Source organism: Quercus lobata, chromosome 4, assembly GCF_001633185.2.
Source record: "Quercus lobata isolate SW786 chromosome 4, ValleyOak3.0 Primary Assembly, whole genome shotgun sequence".
Classification (NCBI taxonomy): domain Eukaryota; kingdom Viridiplantae; phylum Streptophyta; class Magnoliopsida; order Fagales; family Fagaceae; genus Quercus; species Quercus lobata.
In genome coordinates, this window is record NC_044907.1 from 40,621,731 (window position 1) to 40,643,272 (window position 21,542).

At 30.8% G+C, this 21,542-nt stretch overlaps 1 pseudogene; it reads right to left on the reverse strand.

Moving 5' to 3' along the window:
- Positions 1 to 16,731: 16,731 nt before the first annotated feature.
- On the reverse strand, positions 16,732 to 18,986 carry LOC115986839 (annotated as a pseudogene).
- Positions 18,987 to 21,542: the final 2,556 nt, after the last annotated feature.

Consider the following 21,542-nt stretch of genomic DNA (forward strand, 5'->3'; position numbering starts at 1 on the left):
GGTATCCACATGCATGATCAGGTAGACACATACACATACTTGGATGTTGATGATGTGATGTTCATCGTGCTTACATGTAGTTTGTTCAAGGTTGGTGCCATAATAACATGCTGGTCTTCTCACATGCTCTTCTTGCTTTCTTCTGGTTGTTTCACATGATATGTAGACTGCTTCTTAGGCTATTGACATGAATGTACCCGCTTGAGCCTCTTTGATAGCGCTCACTCAATCAAGTTAAGTAACAATATATGAAGGCCAGCTATGGCTAGGCAGGCTTTAGATGCCTAACCTCTTCCCATCATGTACCCTAACTCTAAACCTAGTTTGATAGGTAAACTTCATAGAGTCATTTTTTGGTTCCTAGACTCCCCTATCTCTTTTTCAGAGGCTTTACACACTCCCAAACTCACATTGACTTTAAGTCTAAAACTGCTTTAAGGAAAATCGGGTATAGAGTATATTGCTTTCCCGAGAAGGAATTTACATGGGACGCATCATAAAGGTGGTACGACACACAAAACTCACAAACATGCATATGCACAATAAGACGAACATTATGAACTTGTTGAATATGTGATATGAATGTGAATATGAGATAGTGAGCATGTTGATGATCTTGCTTACTGCCATAAATGTATACAATTGTTGCCATGATGGATATGATGTGATGTATGAATTGATGATATGATGTGATGTATACTAGGTTAAGATATCATGGTGGGTGCAATAAGATTAGAACTGTGTGTATGCTTGACTAGAGTAACCTATTAAAGGATTCCTTAATAAAACTAGGACATGGAACACAATAAGTGAAGGCCAGTCTATAGGTCAAGCAGAATTGGGTGCCTAACATTTTCTCATCCTTATTCCTTAACTCCATACTTAGAATATGGATATACAGGACTCTCTGCAAGGGGCCCAATTGGTTCCTGGACCTAACCAGGGGACGACTCTTAAACTCTCTATCTTTGGTCCACTTAGCTAAGGTGTACCCCTTAAGTGCAAAGAGCACATGATTGAGCGAAGACGCAAACCTGGGGCCCCCCTGACAAAGGGGGTGACATGGTGGTGTGCTCACAATGACCATGATTTCTCCTATTTCTCCATGGGGAGAAGGATTAGGAGCCTTCATTGTGGTAAGAATTGTTGCATGTGCTCTTAATTTTGTCACGTTAGTTCTTGAACACTCACCGTCAAAGCTTGTATCTATTGTTCCATAGGATTGGGAGGTATTTGGGGTCAATTGGGATCTATTAGTGTGGATGAGTAACCTTTTTTTCATAGGAAGAACTTAATAGCTAACGCTCCCTACCGACGGCTCCATCTAAAGAAACCAAATTCTTTAGTTGATTACTCGTCCACCTAAATATCAACAAAGCCTTCTCTAATTGGTTTGCAATAAGAAAATGATTAGATAAAAAAGACATCGGTGTGGTGTCGTTGCCATCAAGGTTCGAATAACAAAAACCCTAATTCGACACTAGAGTAAGGATCAGTGGTGATTCTAGGAATTTTTTTTCTTCAGGGGGTCATTAAGAAACTTAAATTGAAAAAAAAAAAAGTAGTTAAAAAAAAAAAACTTGAATATATCGAGTTATCGACACCAAAATAAAAATAAAAGCACTCTCAAATACATGAAGTTTTACAATTTTCTTCTGTGAGTTTTTATATTTTGAAATCATTACATGATAATTGATTATTAGTTGTTATTATATATTGTCAAAGTGGGTAGGAATGACCATTTTATTTTGTTAAATTTGTATAAAATTTTTATTTTTATGCAGTTGTCATTATTTTTATAAAAATATTTTAAACTAAATAGCAAAACTTAACTCACTTGTATATTGACTCACGCAACCACACTTATCCATTCATAAATAATACACTAACTATTTGCATAACTAATCAAATGCTTGAATCTCTCTCATGAATCTCATATCATCTCTCTTCTCTATCTAACTATGTTGATATCTCCACTCTAAGAAAATTGAGTATTTGTGAATTGTGAGTTTCTCTCTCTTTATTAAAATTTATGTTTTATATGTGTGTGAACGGGTGTTTGATATGTGTGTTATTTTTTTTTCTTTGTTATAATGTTATTTGTGTGAATTGTGTGAATATGTGCATGTATAGTATAATGTAATGAAACTTTAATAATCCTATAAACACCCACTTTTGCAATTCCCATTTAAACTCACTTCCACTGCATTGCATGTCATCACCATCTCATGTCTTTAAAGGTAGGACTGTAACTTTCACCGTTTGATCAGCAAATACATTTCATGAAAGGAATCTTGAGGTTATAATGATCAAAACGATATTTCATGAGCATTAATCATATCATCAAATTAAAAGATATCAAGAATACAAGTTTTAATAGTAAAATGCACTTACATCAGTACATGAATCTGGTCCCGACCATACATGATTGTGATCTCTTAATTTTAATTGGTCTATTTTTAATCAAAATTGAATTTAATGACATGTCATAATGCTATTGGTTAAGGATAGGGTTTAGGGTAGGATTGCATACATCTAATTTAAGTCAAAGTCATAACATTTATTAATTCCCGACAGAATAGACAGAAATTGATTAATTAAACAATTACTTAATTAATTGGACTTTTTTTGGAATCAGTTTGCTAACCTTGACCACCAAGGAAATCAAAAAAGAAAGTCAAAATTCAGAAGAAATCAGATCCTAATTGAAAACAGAAACAGAAAAAATGAAAAAAGAAAAGATCAAGAGGATCCAAGACCAAGTGCCAATTGGCACTTGGGTCAAATCTCCTAGATTTTCTTCCCTTTTCATTTTGGCTTGCTCCCCACTCAATTTAACCATGATTCCTACATTTTTTCTTTAAAAAACCTAAATTTACTAAGTCCCAAATTGCCTAGAAACTCATCCCTAGCTCCCCCATGTCTATTATTAATACCCACCTCCACCATTAGTTCAAAAACATATAAAGTATCTCAGAAACTTCTAAATTTCTTAGAGCTTCTTGGCAAACTAAGATCTCTCTCTCTCTCTCTCTCTCTCTCTCTCTCTCTCTCTCTCTCTCTCTCTCTCTCTCTCTCTCTCTCTCTCTCTCTCTCTCTCTCTCTCTCTCTCTCTCTCTCTCTCTCTCTCTCTCTCGTAGTAAGAAGGTGTCTAAGTCCCCCCTAAAGGAGCTTTCTAGCTTGGAGTACTCAGGAGTAGTGCTGGTATAAGCAGGTAAGGTTTTTGTTAGTTTTTAGACCCTTGAACAAACAATGTTTAACTTGATTTTATGGCCAAGTTAATAATTAAGTCAATTATGCAAGCCTTAGGTTAAACATTAATCAAACATATTATGCAGCGGAAAATCTAAATAACACAAGATATGATGTCTCAGGAAAATCAATGAAACAAACCAGTTTCAAGGTAAAAAACCTAGGGGGACCAATCCCAAAGAAGAACATTCTACTATCAAATAAATTTTACAGTCAAGAATATTTAATTCATAGTAAACTTAACTATGATTATCAAACTTAACTTTGAAACCCTTAAACTTCTTTAATATGGATCTGCTCCAACATGAACCTCCAGTTCTCATTTTGCTCTTCAGTACACTTGATATTTGAAACTTGGGCTGCAACTTTATTCCACTGGTACTTATAGGATAAGAATGATCTCTGGTAGATGCTTGAAAGAGTAAGAGACATAAAACCTCTCAGATTTCAAAAGAGTAGCTCTCCAAGACTTGAAAAATGTGCTTTAGGGTTTTCCTTATATTCCAAGTAAATTTGGACTAAAACCCTAAACTTTTAATGGGCTGTTGGGCTTTATTTAAATTCTATAGAATTGAATCTCGATCGGTCGAGAGCTTTCTCTCAATTGATCGAGCTAGTCAGCTTTTGAATTCCTAAACTTGCAGCTTATATGTTCTTGGATTCTAACTTGTAGTACTTAGAGCAATGTCTAATATGACTCATAGACATTAAGATTTATACCTAGACAAGTTTATGTACACGGTTTGCCAACTAACAAATCATTTAGAACCTAACAGTTTCCAAACCTCTTTCTTTTATTTTATGCCCTAGCTTTTAGATTCAAGCATGTTAGTTTCTAGATTTTTCACATCTTCTTGTTCGTTAACATGTTAGATCTAGGTTGTTCTTAACCTTGCATGAATTAGGGTTTTTCAATTTCAATAACATGCCCTTAAGCTCTTAGATTAGAGTTTTCAATTTCAATAACATGTTCACATGCTTTTAGATTAGTGTTTATCACATTATACACATATTCACTGTCTTTCAATACCAAATCTATGCATGCCTAGAATAGGGATTCATCATGCAGTGGTGGCTCTAGGAATGTTTTTTAGGGTAATCACTAACACAATTTAAATTATTCAAAATCTAATAAAGCGATAGCTTGACTATATCAACATCACAAAAAAGGTGTAAATACATGAAACATCACAATTTCTTTTTACTAACAAAGAGAAAAAGAAAAAAAAAATGATTGATAATAGATAAAGTGGAAACCGATAATGCTGAGATGAGAGTAAAAAATTAAGTGAGAGAGTCTAAAATGATAATAGAGAGAAAAAATTTTGCGATTGTAAAGCCAAAAAGAGTATAACTTGTTGGGGTTTATGTTCTAAAATCCAATTTATTGGCATGTCATAAATAATTAAATTGTTTAATTATATGAAACTATTTATTAATAAACTAATGGGACATTATCTTAGTCCATGAGATGCATAGTATGTGATTTATGTGAAAAATCACAAAAGATATAAATCACAAGTTCTTTGTAAACTCAGAATTTTAGTTTGTAGTCGATGATGAAATTAGGCATTTTATCTGCGAAGACTATAACATATCAACTAAGATGATTTGTCTTGATCATGGAAGTGGAAACTTCTAGTTGATATGTTGATATGTTTTAAGAGTTAAGACATATTGAACTGGACCGCTGTGAGATTTATTATTCTCCTAACGACTGTCAAATGAATAATAAATCTCACGACTTCTATTTACATCAACTCTAAATCCTGAGAGAATAATGGACTTGATCATAAGGTGTAGGTTGCTTTGATATTTCAGGAGTGAGATCTATTAGTTACAGTCAAAATCTCAATATGTTGGGCAGCCGCATTTAGTATTGATGGAACATATATTCTTAAGATGGAATTCATAATCTCTTAACGGAGATATAAAATATTCCCTTGAGATAAGTTTAATGGGTTTGGTTATTCAGAGTGTTGGGCCCAATTACTTTAGTAAGGAGTTACTAAAGTATATATTTATGAAATTGGATTTCATAAATATATGATGAATAACATAAAGGATTAAACCGGGTACTCAAGGATTAAGATGTAGTAATTTTCAAAGTGGCAGTTAATATTCATAACTTTGTATTACTACGAATATTTAATGAAGGGGCTGTATGTATAATAAAGTCTTGAGATATAGTTTATTAATAAGGCCTAGAGTGCAATTATATTCTTATAGTGGATATTGAATATAATTAATGGTAACTTTGGACTTATCAAGAGTTGACAGAAAAGCCTAAGGTCCATTGGAGCTAGAGTCTTATTTGTTCCCTTTGGTATTATCTCAAGTTACAAACTAAAACCCAATTGGATAGGCCCGAAAGGCTAATAATCAGTTTTTATTTAATAAGAGTTATTAAATAAAGGAACTACTAATGTAGTTTGTACGTACGTATGATAAAAAGAAAAGAAAGCAGTTTTTCTCTGCAAAGAGAGAAAAGAAGGATTTTTCTTTGAGAATCTATGTACAAAAGACTAATTGAGAGACCACACATCTTGGGCACCATGTGGAATTGAGATGAAGATTAAAGGTATTCTCAAGTTTTGGTTTTGAATTTTACTGCATCAAGGTACGCTTTTTATTCTTTATTCTAGAATTCAAGGTTACATGTTATCTTCCATGAATGAAGTAGATTCGTGATTATTGCTTCCACTGTGTGTTTTGTATTGTGTACAAAACCAGATTTTCCAACATAACTTTCGTCACCATCAAGGAGAACTCACAACCACAATATTTTTCTTAGTACCATTTTTTAAGGAAAAATGAAATTAGGAATTTTTTTTATTAAATAGGTTGAACGAGTTACAAATTTGAATAATTAGCAATTTTTAACTTTTTGTTTTATAATAGGCTTTTGGTTGAATAATTTGTTCACTTCTTGTTGTTTGGTTCATATTTGTTGTTATTTAGGATAATATTTATTGTTGTTATTTAAGATTTTTTAAAAAAGGGATCAAGAATTATCTTTGGGGGGCAAAATTAATTTTGGAATAATGCTACGTCTACAAAAGTTTTACAATAAGTTTTGTGCAAAAAACTATTATTGGTGGGTAAAAAATAATATCAATATTGGGCCCAAATTAGAATTATTAACATATTACCACATTGGATTTGTTATAAAATTATTGTGAAAAATGTTGTGAATATAACATTACTCTTATTATTGTTGAACCCATATTTTTGTAATTCTTAAGTCAAGGTGTTCAATATTTTTCTTAAGGTGGTCACAATAGGTTACTTTAGCATATAAGTTTTTTTGGCAGGTGTATATATACATTTTTTTGCAAGCCAGTGTGGTCCTGTGACCACCTTGGCAAGCATGTGGAGCCGCCACTGTCATCATGCTCTTGCTTGTTTCAATATCTTTGCAATCACATGTTTTGAATGATATTAGCTCTTGAATGATGTGATATAATCATTGGCCACCACAGTCTAGAAGACTGGTTTCATCAGGATGTGATTTGGATGATATAAACTCTTGAATGATGTGATACGATCATTGGCCACCACATTCTAGAAGATTGGTTTCGTCAGGCAGGTTAGGTGCCTAATTAAATACATTCCCAATCTTGTAATATAGCCTTCAAACTTAGATCAATAGTTAGTACATTAGGATTTTCCTTATAATCTTATTTTTTTAGGAAATAAAATTTTGTATTTTTGTTTCAGATTGTATCTAAGACCAAAGGGATGTAATTTTCGGTTATTATCAAAGAGATGTACAATTTCAATTCATCAATGAGAATGATGAACTTTTTAATTTTTGGTTTTCTTATTTTTCTAATTAAATAAGTGGCGACTCTGTTGTAAAACTCTTAACCTAGGAGAGATAATAACATCAGTAGAACCTCCACTATCTCTTGAGAGGCACTAAATTGTGTGAGCTAATGACCAAAACCCTAGTTTGGAGCAGGGGATGTGAACTCAGATAACCTTTTGTTATAAAGTTAGTAATTCAAGAAAAAAAATAATTGTATAGTTAGTTTGTGATTAGGGTGTTCAAAATTTAAGTCAAGACGTATAAAAATGATTTTATTGGTAAATTAAACTGGTAAAAAAAATTATATTATATAATTTTTTTTTTCAAAGTAAAATGCATCTAGCACCGCCCCAAGGCTTGGCATCGACTAATGGACCCAAAAGACAAATTGCACACACCATTTTTTAAGACGGTAACAAACTTATTTACATGGGCTCCTGTGCCTTTTGTTTTCAAGTGATGAAAATAGTTTTTTTTTTTTTTTTTTTTTTTAAAATTAATCCAGTTTTCAATTCTTCCTACTTTTTTTTTTAATCCTCACTTCAGCATTTTCTTAATCAAACATACTACTGGACTGGACCGGTTTTCATCTCAAATATACACTCTTCTATTTTTCAGGCTTGAATAGGGATGGAATTTGGCTCAGTTTTTTTATTTCTCCATTTTTTCGGGTTGAGCAATAAGTATTAATTCAGCCAAAAAAAAAAAAAACTGCTAAATTTATACGTAGATTTAGTGCATAGATTTGAACTTCTTATACTTTTTATTGAATAAGCATTACTGAAATGTGCACACGAATGGGGTGGCCTTTTTAAAAAAAAAAAGCCTTCATAATCATATGTAGGAAATAATGATAAGCAACCTTCCGTGGTTTACACCGGAGTAAAAGTGGAAAAAAAAATTGTACTGTTTATGTTAAGGAGGTTGTTTCAGCGGTTAGATTTTTAAAATATATAGTAATGTTTAATTTATTGAGTAAGATTGTAGCCTAATTTTATAACTAGACTTTGTTCTTACCTTAATAGAAAATAAATAAATAATAAGCAGCAACCTTGAACCTTCTACTTCAAAATTATATATATATATATATATATATATATAAATATATATATAAATATATATATATATTATATAATAAAAGTTGGGTTTAGACGCCGTGGTTGCACCAAGTGACTTCACCATATTGTAGAAATTTTTTTAGATTTTTAGGTTTTAAAAAAATATATATAATTTTTCTTCTCCTATAATTTCTAAGTTGATGAAAATCTTAATTAGATTACAATCCAAAACTTTCATCTTATCCATGTAATCCTTATTTTTTAAGTGTAGTGTATTATAAAAAAAAAAAAAAAGCAACAATTTTCTTTTCTTTTTTAATTACTACACTACAAGTAAAAAGAAAAATTTTATATAAAAAAAGTTATATATTACTAATAAGAGTCTAATCGATATTGCAGATTTTTTTTTTTAGATTTAAAATGATAAGACACGTAAAAAAAAAAAAAACCCTTAGAAATATGGATAAGATAACTAATTTACTTAGATTAGAATCGTGTAACCATTAGTATTTTATTTAAAATTTAAAATTATAGATACTCTTATAATTTCTAAGTTGATAAAATTTTTAATTTGATTACAATCCAAATTCTTCATCTTATTCATGTAATCTTTTTTTTTTTTTTTTAAAGTGTAGTGTATTATAAAAAGAAAAATTTTATATAAAAAAAGGTTATATATTACTAATAAACGTCTAATCAATATTGCAGATTTTTTTTTTTTTATATATTTAAAATGATAAGACATGTATAAAAAAAAAAACCTTTGAAACATGGATAAGATAACTAATTTACTTAGATTAGGATTGTATAACCATTAGTTTTTTATTTAAAATTTAAAATTTAAAATTATAGATAAAAAATAATTTTAGAAAAAAATACATGCTATTTTTTTTGGATAGAAACACTTCTTAACAATATATAATTGATTAGAATTTCACATAGGATAGGTGTTTCTTTAATTCCAAATCATCTAATAATTTCTCTTATAATTTAACTTCAATATAATTTGAATTCTATGTCTAATAGAACTCTCCCAAGTCCTAACTTCCAAGTTTTTTAAATAAACATGCATCCTAAGTGATGAGTTTTAGTGTTTTATGTTTTTTTTTTTAAATGTTAATTGTGATAATTTTTTTAATACATATATCTTTTTTCTAATAATTCTATTTCTCTTATAATTCCTAAATTGATTAGAAATCTAACATCTTCAAAATTGAAAATTGATATATACGTTTTTTTTAGTGTATTCTTATATATTTATATGCACAACATTTTCATTTATGGCTTCTTTCTTTCTCTCTCTCTCTCTCTCTCTCTCTCTCTCTCTCTCTCTTCTTTATTCTTTTTAAATTTTTTGGAGATAGAAACACTACTTATTGGTCTCATCAATTTTTCTCTCCCCATTATTAATAATAAGTTTGTATCCTTCTTTTTGTTTGCAGCAAACTATAGAATACTTTATTAAAACCACAAAATTACAAGTATGTTTCTATTCTTTATTTTTATTTCTATGGTTTTGCTTATGAGTCATAAATGCAATTTTAAATCCATGAAATCAATTATACAAACCTCTATAAATATTTCACCTTTATGAATTGTCATACATCAATTATTATTTGAGTTTGTTTTGTTTGTAGTAGAAAGTATGTTTTGTTTGCAAAGCCACCATCCACACTATTAAATGTATGTTTCTTCTCTTTTTTTGTTTTTTGTTTTTTGTTTTCTATGGTTCTGTTTATGAGTCATAAAGTCAATTTTAAATCCATGAAATTCATATATAAGCCTATATACATATATTACATTTATGATCTGTCCGGCATGAGTTATTATTTGAGTTGGTTTTGCTTGTAGTAGAATGCTTTATCAAGGCCACCATCCATATTATTACAAGTATGCTTCTCTTCTTTGTTAGTTTGTGTGTGTGTGTGTGTTTTTTTTATTTTTTATTTTATTTTTTTATGGTTTTGCTTATGAGTCATTAAAAGGTAATTTTAAATCCATGAAATCTACTATATAAACCTCTATAAATATTTCACCTTCATGATTTGTTCGCATCAATTATTATTTGAGTTAAATTTAAAGGTATGGAGATTTATCCTTCTATCTCTATAATAATATTCCTTTTTATCCTACAAAAATATGTTTTGTTTTTTTCTTCTTCTTTTGTTTGGTTTTGCATTTATGAATTATTTGTACTCATCTTTTTTTTTTTTCCCTGTCTCTCATAGGCTTTATCTATTTATTATTTAAGAATTATCAAATTTTGTATTTCCTCCTACAACAAGGGTTTCATCTTCTTCTTTTTTTTATTATTATTTATTTCTAGGTTGTATTTGAGTTATGCTTATATGTGCATTATTAGATTAAATTAATTTTCTTGAATGGTAAAATTTTTACTTTACTATTTCTCATTTTTATTTTTTTGTTAGTAATATTATATTTGTGTGATGCAGAAATGTCATTATAAGACAACTAATAAGTTAGAAGAGAATTATGTTTATTTTTTGGCAAATGAAATACCTTTGGTTAAGTTTCCATGAGCTTTTAATTATTAAATTTAGGAATTTTTTCATATAAATATGTTGTGTTATTGCTTGATACTTTTAAGAACAATAATTTATATAATCTAGATTCAAGTGGTTATTGATTTATTATTTCTCAATAAATTTATACTAAAAGTTTGTAACTAAAACCGTGCGACGTATGAGCATAATACTAGTATATATATATAAAACCAAAGCCTTTAACTTTTAATTGACCTCTTCACAATTTTCCATATCAACATTTTTATTTATATTTTTTAATTTGTTTGAATTCAATTTATTTATATTTTTCCTATTTGTTTTACACTTCCTCTTACATAATAAGTGCTCCCAAGTTTATATTCATCGCAGTCGATTTCTTGTGTTTTGTGTTATTCGAAGCCTCCTAGAACGATTCTAAGGAAATCCTATCCGTCTCATCTTTCTTTAGATACAAGGTAGAGAAAAAAATCATCTACAAAATTGATTTACAGAATTTGTTTCTCTTTATATCAACCTTCAATGGCTAAGGAGATCATAAACTTGAATTCTTGGGTTAAGGTAGCCCCTGCTCCCATTATTTACCCTCAGAAAAAGCCTTCCAATTTACCAAAGCTTGAGCCTATTGCTGAAGAGGGCGCCGAGGAATATGATGATGATTCATAATCGGGAATGTTTTCTTTTCATCTTCTTCTGTCTTGAAGAGCTGCTTGCATTTCAAAGGCTACCTGAATTCAGATTTATGTTGAGCTGAAGTTTACATTATTATTTATCCAAAAAGGAGAGGAACCATTTTAATGCTTCAGACTATAGGTGGCTCTGATCTGGAGCCCATAGCTGTTGTAGTGGGATCAATTCAGGAACATATTATTGTAAACAACAATTTGCATCAGAACGATGCTTCTTTTCTGTCCAAACAAGTGAAACGAAAATCATGGCTCTTTTGCTCACCATTACCAGCAGTCCCTCTTGTGTCCAATTGTAAGGCTATTTTCCATCCATGTCTTCTTGCCTAAAAACTGAATCAAGGGAATTTTTAGATAATCCTAACAAACTATATAATAACGTCATTAATATAAATTTATCCCAAAAAACGGAATATATCTCCATTAATTTGATAATTTTTACGTTGATGACATTTAAAAAAAAAACTATCATATTTCTTTATATCTATCAATCACGTTTTCTTTCTCTTCTTTTTTTCATTTTTTATATATTAACGTTGATTAAAAATTATAATTTCAATAGGATTTAAACTCTATAATTATATCAAACGAGACTCAACAAATATATATCATTTTTAATTTCAATAGGATTTAAATTTTATATCAAATGGACTCTACCAACATATTCATCCATTAAAAAAAAAAATTTATATAGCCAAATTTGATTAGGAATCCATAACCCTATATTATATTATATTATATTATAAATAGTTTTTTTTTAGGGATTATTTGTTACAATTTCCACTTGGCTTTTCATTCCAATATCATATTTTAAATAGTTTTTTTTTTTGGTTGGAATTATATTACAGTCTCTTGCATTGATTTTGGTTCTTGGAGTGCCTTCAAAATAAAAGGTATGTAAAGTTTTCTTATTAGGTTTAATGTTAACATATATGAGAGATATTTTGGTCAATTAGAAAAAGTTTGATGAAACATAAAGGGAAAAAGAACTAAAGAACACACAATCTGAAAAAAATAAAATAAATAAATAGTGACTATATTAGGCAGAGGCTTTTAGAGATTGTTGTTTTTATATTTGGAATTCTTTACATTAATGTGTATGTATGTATTGGGTTTAATTGAATTGGAATTATATTTGAAACTTTAGTTTTGATTGAATAATGAAAATGGCAGAAGAAATATGTTCCAATATTTGGAGGCTTCTGTATATGTGTTGTTGTAATTTAAACTTGGTATTTGAATTGTTAAATAGTTAATTCACAGTTTCATTGTTCATCTATTAATCATGAATTATAATATTACTATTTGCAACTATCATGATATGGTATCAATGATGTGATAATTCTGAATGCTTTCCTTTAGAGTTTAGATAGAGTGTATTTTATGATTAAAAAAATTTACAATCAAAAGACTTTTGAAATTACATTTAAAAAAAAAAAATTATTGGATACATTGGATCTTAAATGACTTCTATTAAACTCCATCCTTTATGGCATCATTAAAAAGAAAACTCATATAGATAGGTATTAGTATATTATTTGGAACTATCATAATGGGCTAACATACTACACATGGTACGGATCTAACTGTAACATCCTATGCTATAAAATAAAAATTGGGCCTATAATTATCTTCTCTTTGCAAAAAATGGTTAAATTCTCATTAATTGTGATAGTTCACTTTTAGGTAAAATAGAAACTCTATTTACTAAGTTTTAAGAAGTTTAAAATTCTATTTCAAACAATTTCCAAAACATTAAAAGGATAAAATTTATACATTACATACAATCATTACTTCAGTTACCTTCTAAATGATGAAGGATATGAAAATGCAATTTGTAGATCTACTATCAAGATAACATAGATTAGATTAGTGGTGGATAGTTTAATTGCAGTTGAGTATTGTGTGAAGTCATCAACATAGAATAGCCCATGCCAGGATGTGTTATGTAGAACCAATGATATGAAAGAAAACGAATTTTTCTAAACCATTATATTGAACAAAAAAATTACTTATTTTCATTCATTTTCAAGTTATACATTTTTTAAAGTCAAGTCATAGATCTTTAAGCAAAATAAATACTTTTAATTTTTATTTAACTATCCCGTACACTGCACGGGTTAGCGACTAGTAATTAATAATAAGCAACCATTAGTTTCAAAGTAATATGTACGAAGGTGACATCTCATTAGTGCATAAATCATTCTTAAGCAACCTTTTTTTTTTTTTAATAAAATAATAAGCAATCTTGAACCTTCCACTTCAAAATTATATATGTGTGTGTGTGTTTGAGAGAGAGAGAGAGAGAGAGACATGTGGCACAAAATATATAGGCAAAATTGAGAGAAAATCTAATTAGATTTCAAATTGAAATTCAATTAGAATATAATTTTGCACCATGTGTCACACACACACACACACACACATGCAAAACAGAGAGAAAATCCAATTAGATTTCAAATTGGAATTCAATTAGAGTTTAATTTTGTGCTACGTGTCCCATCTAATCGAAATTTTTAAATTTTTGTACCAAGTTAGTTAATTTAGTGTAAAAATTAGAATTCAATTAGAGTTTAATTTTAAACAAACCATAAAAAACCTAATCTCTCTCTCTCTCTCTCTCTCTCTCACACACACACACACACAACCAATGCTTAGAGAAAATTATTAGATTCAAAATTGAATTTTGCTTTTGTTTGCATTTCATACAAATTAAATTGTTTAGATTTTTGTTATTATTTTTTCTCTGAACTAATAAGCATATTTTTTTTATTCTATTTCTATTCAGATATTTTGTATGCCAGGATCTTGAATGTAACAAATTTTAATTGAGTTGAACTATCTCATGCACATATCCCCATGCAATTTAAGAGATACCATTAGACCAATTTATTTTTTTTATTTTGTGTTGTATTTAGTAGAATTTCACGAATAGTAATTATGAATTAATATTATATATGTAGTATCCAATAGTGAATTTCTATTCTAAATTATATACATAATAGTAGTGTGATGAGAAACTAGGCATAACCAATATCATGAAAATTGCAAGAAAATACTATTTTAGTACCTCCAAATGTTCAGGTCAAACTAATATCCTATTTGTTTTATAACCTAAGCCAACATTAATAATACTACTACAATTCATTATTCCCATGCATAAGCACGAGTTACATACTAGTAATAGTAATTAATAAGCAACCTTCAATTTCAAAGCAACATTTGCAAAGGTGACTCTCTTTTTATTAGTGCATAAATCATTCTTTTATATTACCAAAATTTTGGGTCTTCTGCACTCTTGTTTACTAAGCTTTAATTGCTACTTTTGGTCTGCACTATTAGCATTTAGTCTCTACTACCATCGTGCACCCTTGGTATGATAGTTACTCTACGAGTATAAGTGTTTGTGTGGTGTGGGGGATAATGGTTGGGGTTCAAGTCTCCAAAAAAAGAGCTTTACATACATATACACTTAGATTAGGTTAGAATAGAATTCTAATTTAGAGCAAAAAAATTTATTCAGTCTCTACTATGCTTGTTTTGGCTAACTAGTTTCTTTAAGTAATTTCTCTTTAACCATAATAAATAATCGATCAAATCAAATTTGAATAAAGTGAATGTGTTGTGTACAATATAACTTATTTTCACTTTCATTAAAAAATTCATGGCTTTTGAGTAGAGTTTATAGTGTGTTTTTGTGTTATAACCACATCCCTTCTCCTTTGTATGTGTTTCTCAACAATAAAAAAAAAGTTATTATGCATAGTATAGTTTGTCTCATCCTTCTTAAATATTCAAGGTTTTCTAATGGAGTATGTTGTGTGTTTTTGGATTAGAATCTTATCCTCTTTCTCTTATATGTGTGTGTTTGTTTCTCAAAAGAAAAAAAAAATGTACACGACAAAGATTAGGTATATTTGTTTTGTGGAATAAATTATATTTCCTAAGTAAGAGTTGAATTTAATTTTACTAGAGAAAAATAATATTGTTTGTATCATGGACAGAACCGGAATTCAAGGTAGGGGATTGGAGTATAAGCAAAAAATAAATAATAAAAAAAACTTCAAACCAGATTAAAGAGTAACAATTAATGACTACACATCCAAAGTAAAAAAAAGAATGATTCCTATTATTTAACTGATATATATCACATGCAATCACAATAAAGAAGCGTAGTGATTTAGGGCATACCACTAATATTATTTTTTTATTTACTAATAACCATTCACCATATTAATATTTTGTAAAATAATTTATACATTTAACATTTTTCTTTATGTATAATGTTCTCGTTCAGGCCTCATTGTCATGGTTAAGAGAACTATTTCCACATAAAAGAGACCTGTTAATAACATATATGCCACCACCAAGTGCAAAAATTTCAAGGCTTTACATAATGTAAGCCTTTAAGTTCATTGAATTTGATAGCTTCCAAAAGATTCTAAGTGCAATTAATTTCAGTACGTAGTAGCACGTAACATGTATTAAAGAATCGACGTTTACAAAATCATCTAGCAGGCACTTTAAAAAATGATATTTTAATAAATTAAATTCTTGAATAAATAATTTGATGCAGATAATTTTGAAAAATTGTTATGTAAAATAGAAAAAAAAATTTATATTAAAATAAACAAATATTTTTACACAAACTATACAATATACATACACATAATATCAACTTTTTTCACAAGTTATCCAAGTACAAATTATGATTGTGTTGAGGGAACCACAATTTGACTCCCTACAACCACGGTAAAAAGAGGTCTGTGTGACATGATGTCGAATACCATAAAAGATTTAAGTGTATCTTCCTCATCATCAATTGGTTTTGAGGTGGAATAACACAGCTCATGGTCCGACAAATGGTATCAGAGCCAAGGTCATGAGTTCGAGTCACGGGAGTGTCATTGTAAGGGAGGGATTGTTGGGAGGATCACAATTTGACTCTCTACAACCACTCTAAAAACAGGTCTGCGTGGCATGATGCTAAATGCCATAAAAGATTTGAGTGTGTCTTCCTTATCACCAATTGGTTTTGAGGTGGAATGACACAGCTTACGGTTCGACAAATTGATATATTGAAACTCTCGGAAAAAAAAAAAAAATTATGATTGATATCCTTCTAAACATGTCACTTATATCATGTTTATTATACATCAATTATTACATTTCACTTCAACTTAAGAAAAAGAAATGTGTCTGGCCAAGATACTAGGTCGTAAGACTCGTGCCTAGAACAGCTGGTCATGCATAATCCCCTGCATGTGCTTCCACTATGCATTGCCCTTGTCATAAACCAAGTTTTAACACAGATTATTAAGAACTGACCTAATTAATAACTTCATCATTAAATAAGAAAACTTTCTGCAATACCAACTATAGTATGATAGTTGGCTCATAGCTTAGAGCTTCTTAATAAGAAGATTGACACCATGCTCAGGCTCTATAAGCAACCTCATTGCCGGGGAGTGCCTGTATTTGGGTGACAAGGAAAAGGAGAAGTTGGACACAATCAAAGCTAGAAGAATTTTGAGCTCTGCCATGGCAAAGTGTTGCCCCGCACAGATGCGAGGTCCAACTCCAAATGGCATGTACACGTAAGGAAGCTTGCATGCACCACTGACACCATTGGCAAACCTTTCGGGCTTGAAGATGTTGGCATCGGGTCCCCAAATATCAGGGTCTTGTTGTAAGGCTACCATCAAGGTCTACAAAATTACACCTTTAGTCTCCAAATTTCATGTCTTGAAATGCCTCCCTTGACACCACTGGCACTGGAGGGTAAAGTCGCAGTGATTCGTAAATTACCATAGTCAACTGTCAAATTCATTAAACCAAGCAAAGATTGGTGAGTAGTTTGACAAAATGTTGCGTGGATCTTAACATCTCCTAGTATTTCCTAATGGAGACACTAAAGTTCATCTTGCCAACTGTGTGTGTATATATATACATATATACTTACTTTCTTGTAGTTCAACTAACGATGTGAAAAAAAATAAAAAATTGTGAAAATTGTGTCTTTTACATTACTCACAGAAATCAATATATATACTTACTTTCTTCATCTTACGAACCATGTCTGCGTCAGGCATCTGGTCAGCACAAATTTCAAGGACTTCAGCACAAATTGTTGCCACTCTGGATTTGAGGCCAACAGCATCAAGGTCCATGTTGCACACACTGCAGTTGTCTCATACCCAGCTAAGTATATGTTCTTGCAATTGTCAACAATGAAGCGATCAGTCTCATCTTGACCAAAATCAGTATTGGCTGCACCTTCAATTATCATTTGCAGCAAATCATTCTCTGATGCTCCCTCCTTTCTTTCCTTCACTACCTTCATAATCAAAGAGTGGAGCTCTTTTTCTAGCCTCCATGTTTCTCTTTTGCTCTTTGTTGGAAGATGTCTGAAAATTGTGGCACCCACAAACGAAGGTAATTATAATGATATATAAAATGCTTTATGTAGGGACAAAAAAAAAAAATCAAACCCTAGTACTGGAATGCCACTGGAAAAAACTTTCAGACAGGAGCTCTTGAAGTTCATTAAGCTTTGAAAATATCTCTTCCCCTTTAGAGTAATTGCTGCCAAAACAAGCTCTTGAGATCACGTCTTCAGAAAAGCTTCTCATATATTCATCAACGTGAACATCTGCAACTCCACCCTCACTCTCAATCAGATTAGTCCATGAGTTCACTAGTGTAATTGAGGACTCCACCATTAAGCTCATCATATCCTACAAATTGCACCAGTATCCAATCACTATATGCATTTTTACTAATCAGAATCTGGGAATAGGACTATTATTAAGAAAATAGGTATGATCAAAACTTATATCTTGATTGAACATATGTCGTTAAAAGTTTGTGGGAGGTTTGTTTAGAGAGATAATTGATAGAAAATCTTATCTTTTTTTTTTTCTTTTTTTTTTTTATAATTATTGCGTTTGGAAAGGTTGATTCTCGTACTAAAAAGATATATATTTGATTTGAAGCATACCTTGACCTTTTCCATGTATAGTTCTGGAGCAAGGATTTTCCTTTGGTGAGCCTATGTTGCTCCAATTGAAGTCAGAATCCCATGGCCCAAGTAGAGGACCTCGCTCTTTGTGTTGATAGGAAGGCTTTCCCAAGTCTAAGGAAGTGCATATGCTTATTTCCTTTACCACATCAGGATGGTTCATGTGCAATATTTGTATGTTGCCAAGTGAGAACATGAACGTAAAACCTGTCAGAATTAGAATAACAAAAGCAGTTAAAAGATAAATAAATGAAAAACCTTTCTGATACTTCAATTATATGAGAATTGAAACTTAAAAAATCATGTACTAAGATTGATGTTCTTAATTACCATATTGTTTTCTCCATAGGTCTAAGAATGGAAAAACTGCGGAAGAGCAATTGTGGGTTAATGCTTGCTCTCCTGGTTGAGTCTTTGAGGCCGTGGATTTCATCTTTTTCATGTCATTAATGTTTCCGAGCAAAAACGAGGGTGGAGGGCCTCTGATCCCTTGCTTTCGTAGTTTTGACCTAAGCCTTTCCGGCTTCAATATTAGAGCATCACAAATCTGTATTAACTTTCTAAAAAAGCCAAGCAGCGCAATTGTGATCATGACCTTGAGAAGAAGCAATGACAAGTCCGTGGCTTATACTCTCTTTGTCTATGTTTGTGTTGATAATGGCTTGCCTTGCTCTTATTTATATAGAGAAATACATAAGACAGGAACATATAGTTAGGTATGATTTTTTAAATAATGTACCTTATGTTTCCTAGACTCTTGCATAGCTCGATTTAATTATTCTTAGAAAAAGATAACACCTTTTATGTAGCATTGATCAATACAATCACATTAGTAAATTTAATCAGAGATATTTTTAGTTTTTTTGATACATCAATTTTTGGGTAAAGAGATTTGAACCTTAAATACCTCTATAAGAAATACTGGAAGGTGCTAACAAGTTAAGTTACAAAACTCTTGATATTTAATTAGGAACACAATTTCTAAAGAACTATATTATAAGTGTTCTATTAATAAAACCTTTTTTAAAGAAGAAAATACAATACAATTCCTAAGAATTGTATCTTGATCACGATTTTGTTAACAAGTGACCTAAAAGCACAAGTTAAAGATTAGTAAATGCTTAATTATGAGTTGTAATGCATATTTTTTTTTAAAGAAAATACTCTTGTTAATGATTCATTGACTTGCATGCACAAATTCATTATGATTATGTGTGCTTTTTTGAGTATTTGTGTACAAATTAATTTTAGTTTTTGAAAAATATATTAAAAAATGAATTTAATGCACCTTAACCCCTACACTAAGTACATTAGATAACAAAAGTGGATCACAATATATAACACCTACAAATTGGGATGCACGGATACAGCAAAACGCCCGCCGCACCTGCGTCGGACATGACCCGATGCGGCGACACGTGAGGGACGCCGCTACATGCACGTCAGTGCCGTGTCCAGCTTTTTTTTTTTTTTTTTTTTTTTTTTTTTTTTTTTTTTTTGTTTCACGACGTGTGCCGACTCGCGCCAATGCGCGCTGAATCGGGTTGATTTGCGCTGACTCGGGTCGTATCCGACGAAACCGTTGAAACACCGAAATTAAAAAAAAAAAGTGCAAAACGCACCGTTTGAACTTAATAACAAACCCTACCGACCCACTGTGAGACACTCAGCCTCCCTCACTTCAAATGCTTCGTTCTTCAATCTTCACTTCAAACTTCAGCTCTCTCTCACTCATCTCTGTGCTCTCTGCCTCCCTCTTTGTCTCTGCTATCCGTCTCCCCTGTGAGACATTCAGCCACTCAATCACACACTCAGACAGTTGAGGACGAGGATGGATAAATTCTTAGTCTCGCCGCCACCACCGATGGAAGACAGTTGACGGTACCATATCTCTTCTAATGTAATAGAAAAAAGAGTGAAGATTTTTTTTTTTTTTTTTGGAAAAGAGGAGAGGAGAGTGATGTCACTGATGTGGAGTGGAGGTGTGCATTTTGAGGAGAGTGGGAACGACTTTTTGAGGAGAGTGGGTCCTACTCGGCATTCATTGATGTGGTGTGTGGGAAAGAACTGTAGAAGCACTATGGCTTTATTTAGTTTAGTGTACCAATGAAACACAAGTGTGAAGTTGTGCCCTATAATTGAGATTTTAATATAGATTAATTATTTTGTACATAATTAGTTACACATAGTCTTGCATATATTTTGTGAAGTTGTATTTTAAAAATATAATTTCAATTATAATTGTAAAATCATAAAATTGTAATTTTAAAATATAATTTTATAATTTATGCTTAGTAATATATATAAAATATAAATAAAAATATTTTTAATAATTTATTAATTGCCGAGTCTTGCTGCACCCGCACCCACATTTTTCAAAAATTGTTAAGTCCCGCACCCGCACTCGAGTCTCGAAACGCACCCGTGCTTCATATCTTAGACTCGAGCACAGCCTAGAGAGGCGGACTCACAGCAGGATAACTGGCACTGCGATAGGGGGCACACACACAATAATTGTAAGATAGTAGACAGATTTGTTTTTTTTTTTTTTTTTTTTGGTAATTTGGAAAAAGATTTTAAAGGAGAAATGGGATTTTTTTATTTCTTCTCTCCAAACGGCCTCAATAATGAGCCAGATTTTGGTTTTTTTTGAAAAAAAAAAATTAATACCAAAATTAGTTTCTTTATTTTTAAATTGGTTTATTTTTATTTGATTAATTAAAAAATTTGAGGGATTTTTAATTTTAAGAGGGAAAATTTCTGAAAGTTGAGGGGGGCCATTGAAAAAAAATTTAGTTAATTTTTTTTTTTTTTTTTTTGCCAATTCTAAGTACTTCTAAGTTCTAATGGAAAATTCAAATAGTTAAGAGGGCCTTAGCCCACTCCAACCCTCTTTAGTTTCTCAGGAAAAACCATTTAAAAAAGTACTGGAGATAATCTTATAATTTAATTTTAGTCTTTTCGTTTAATGTTGCTTGGCTGAAAAATAGCATTAAGCTGTTTGAAAAGAAGTCTTCCCGTGTATTGCTATTTTAATCCATTAATTTTCTTAAAACGATTCCATTTTAAGTTGTATTTATTTTTTAACGTTACAAATGTGAAATGGCAGTGTTTAAGAGCATCAGCAGTGGGGCATGTATATGCCAAATGTTAGTAACATTTGGCATTTAAGCCCCAAAACTGCTCAACAAT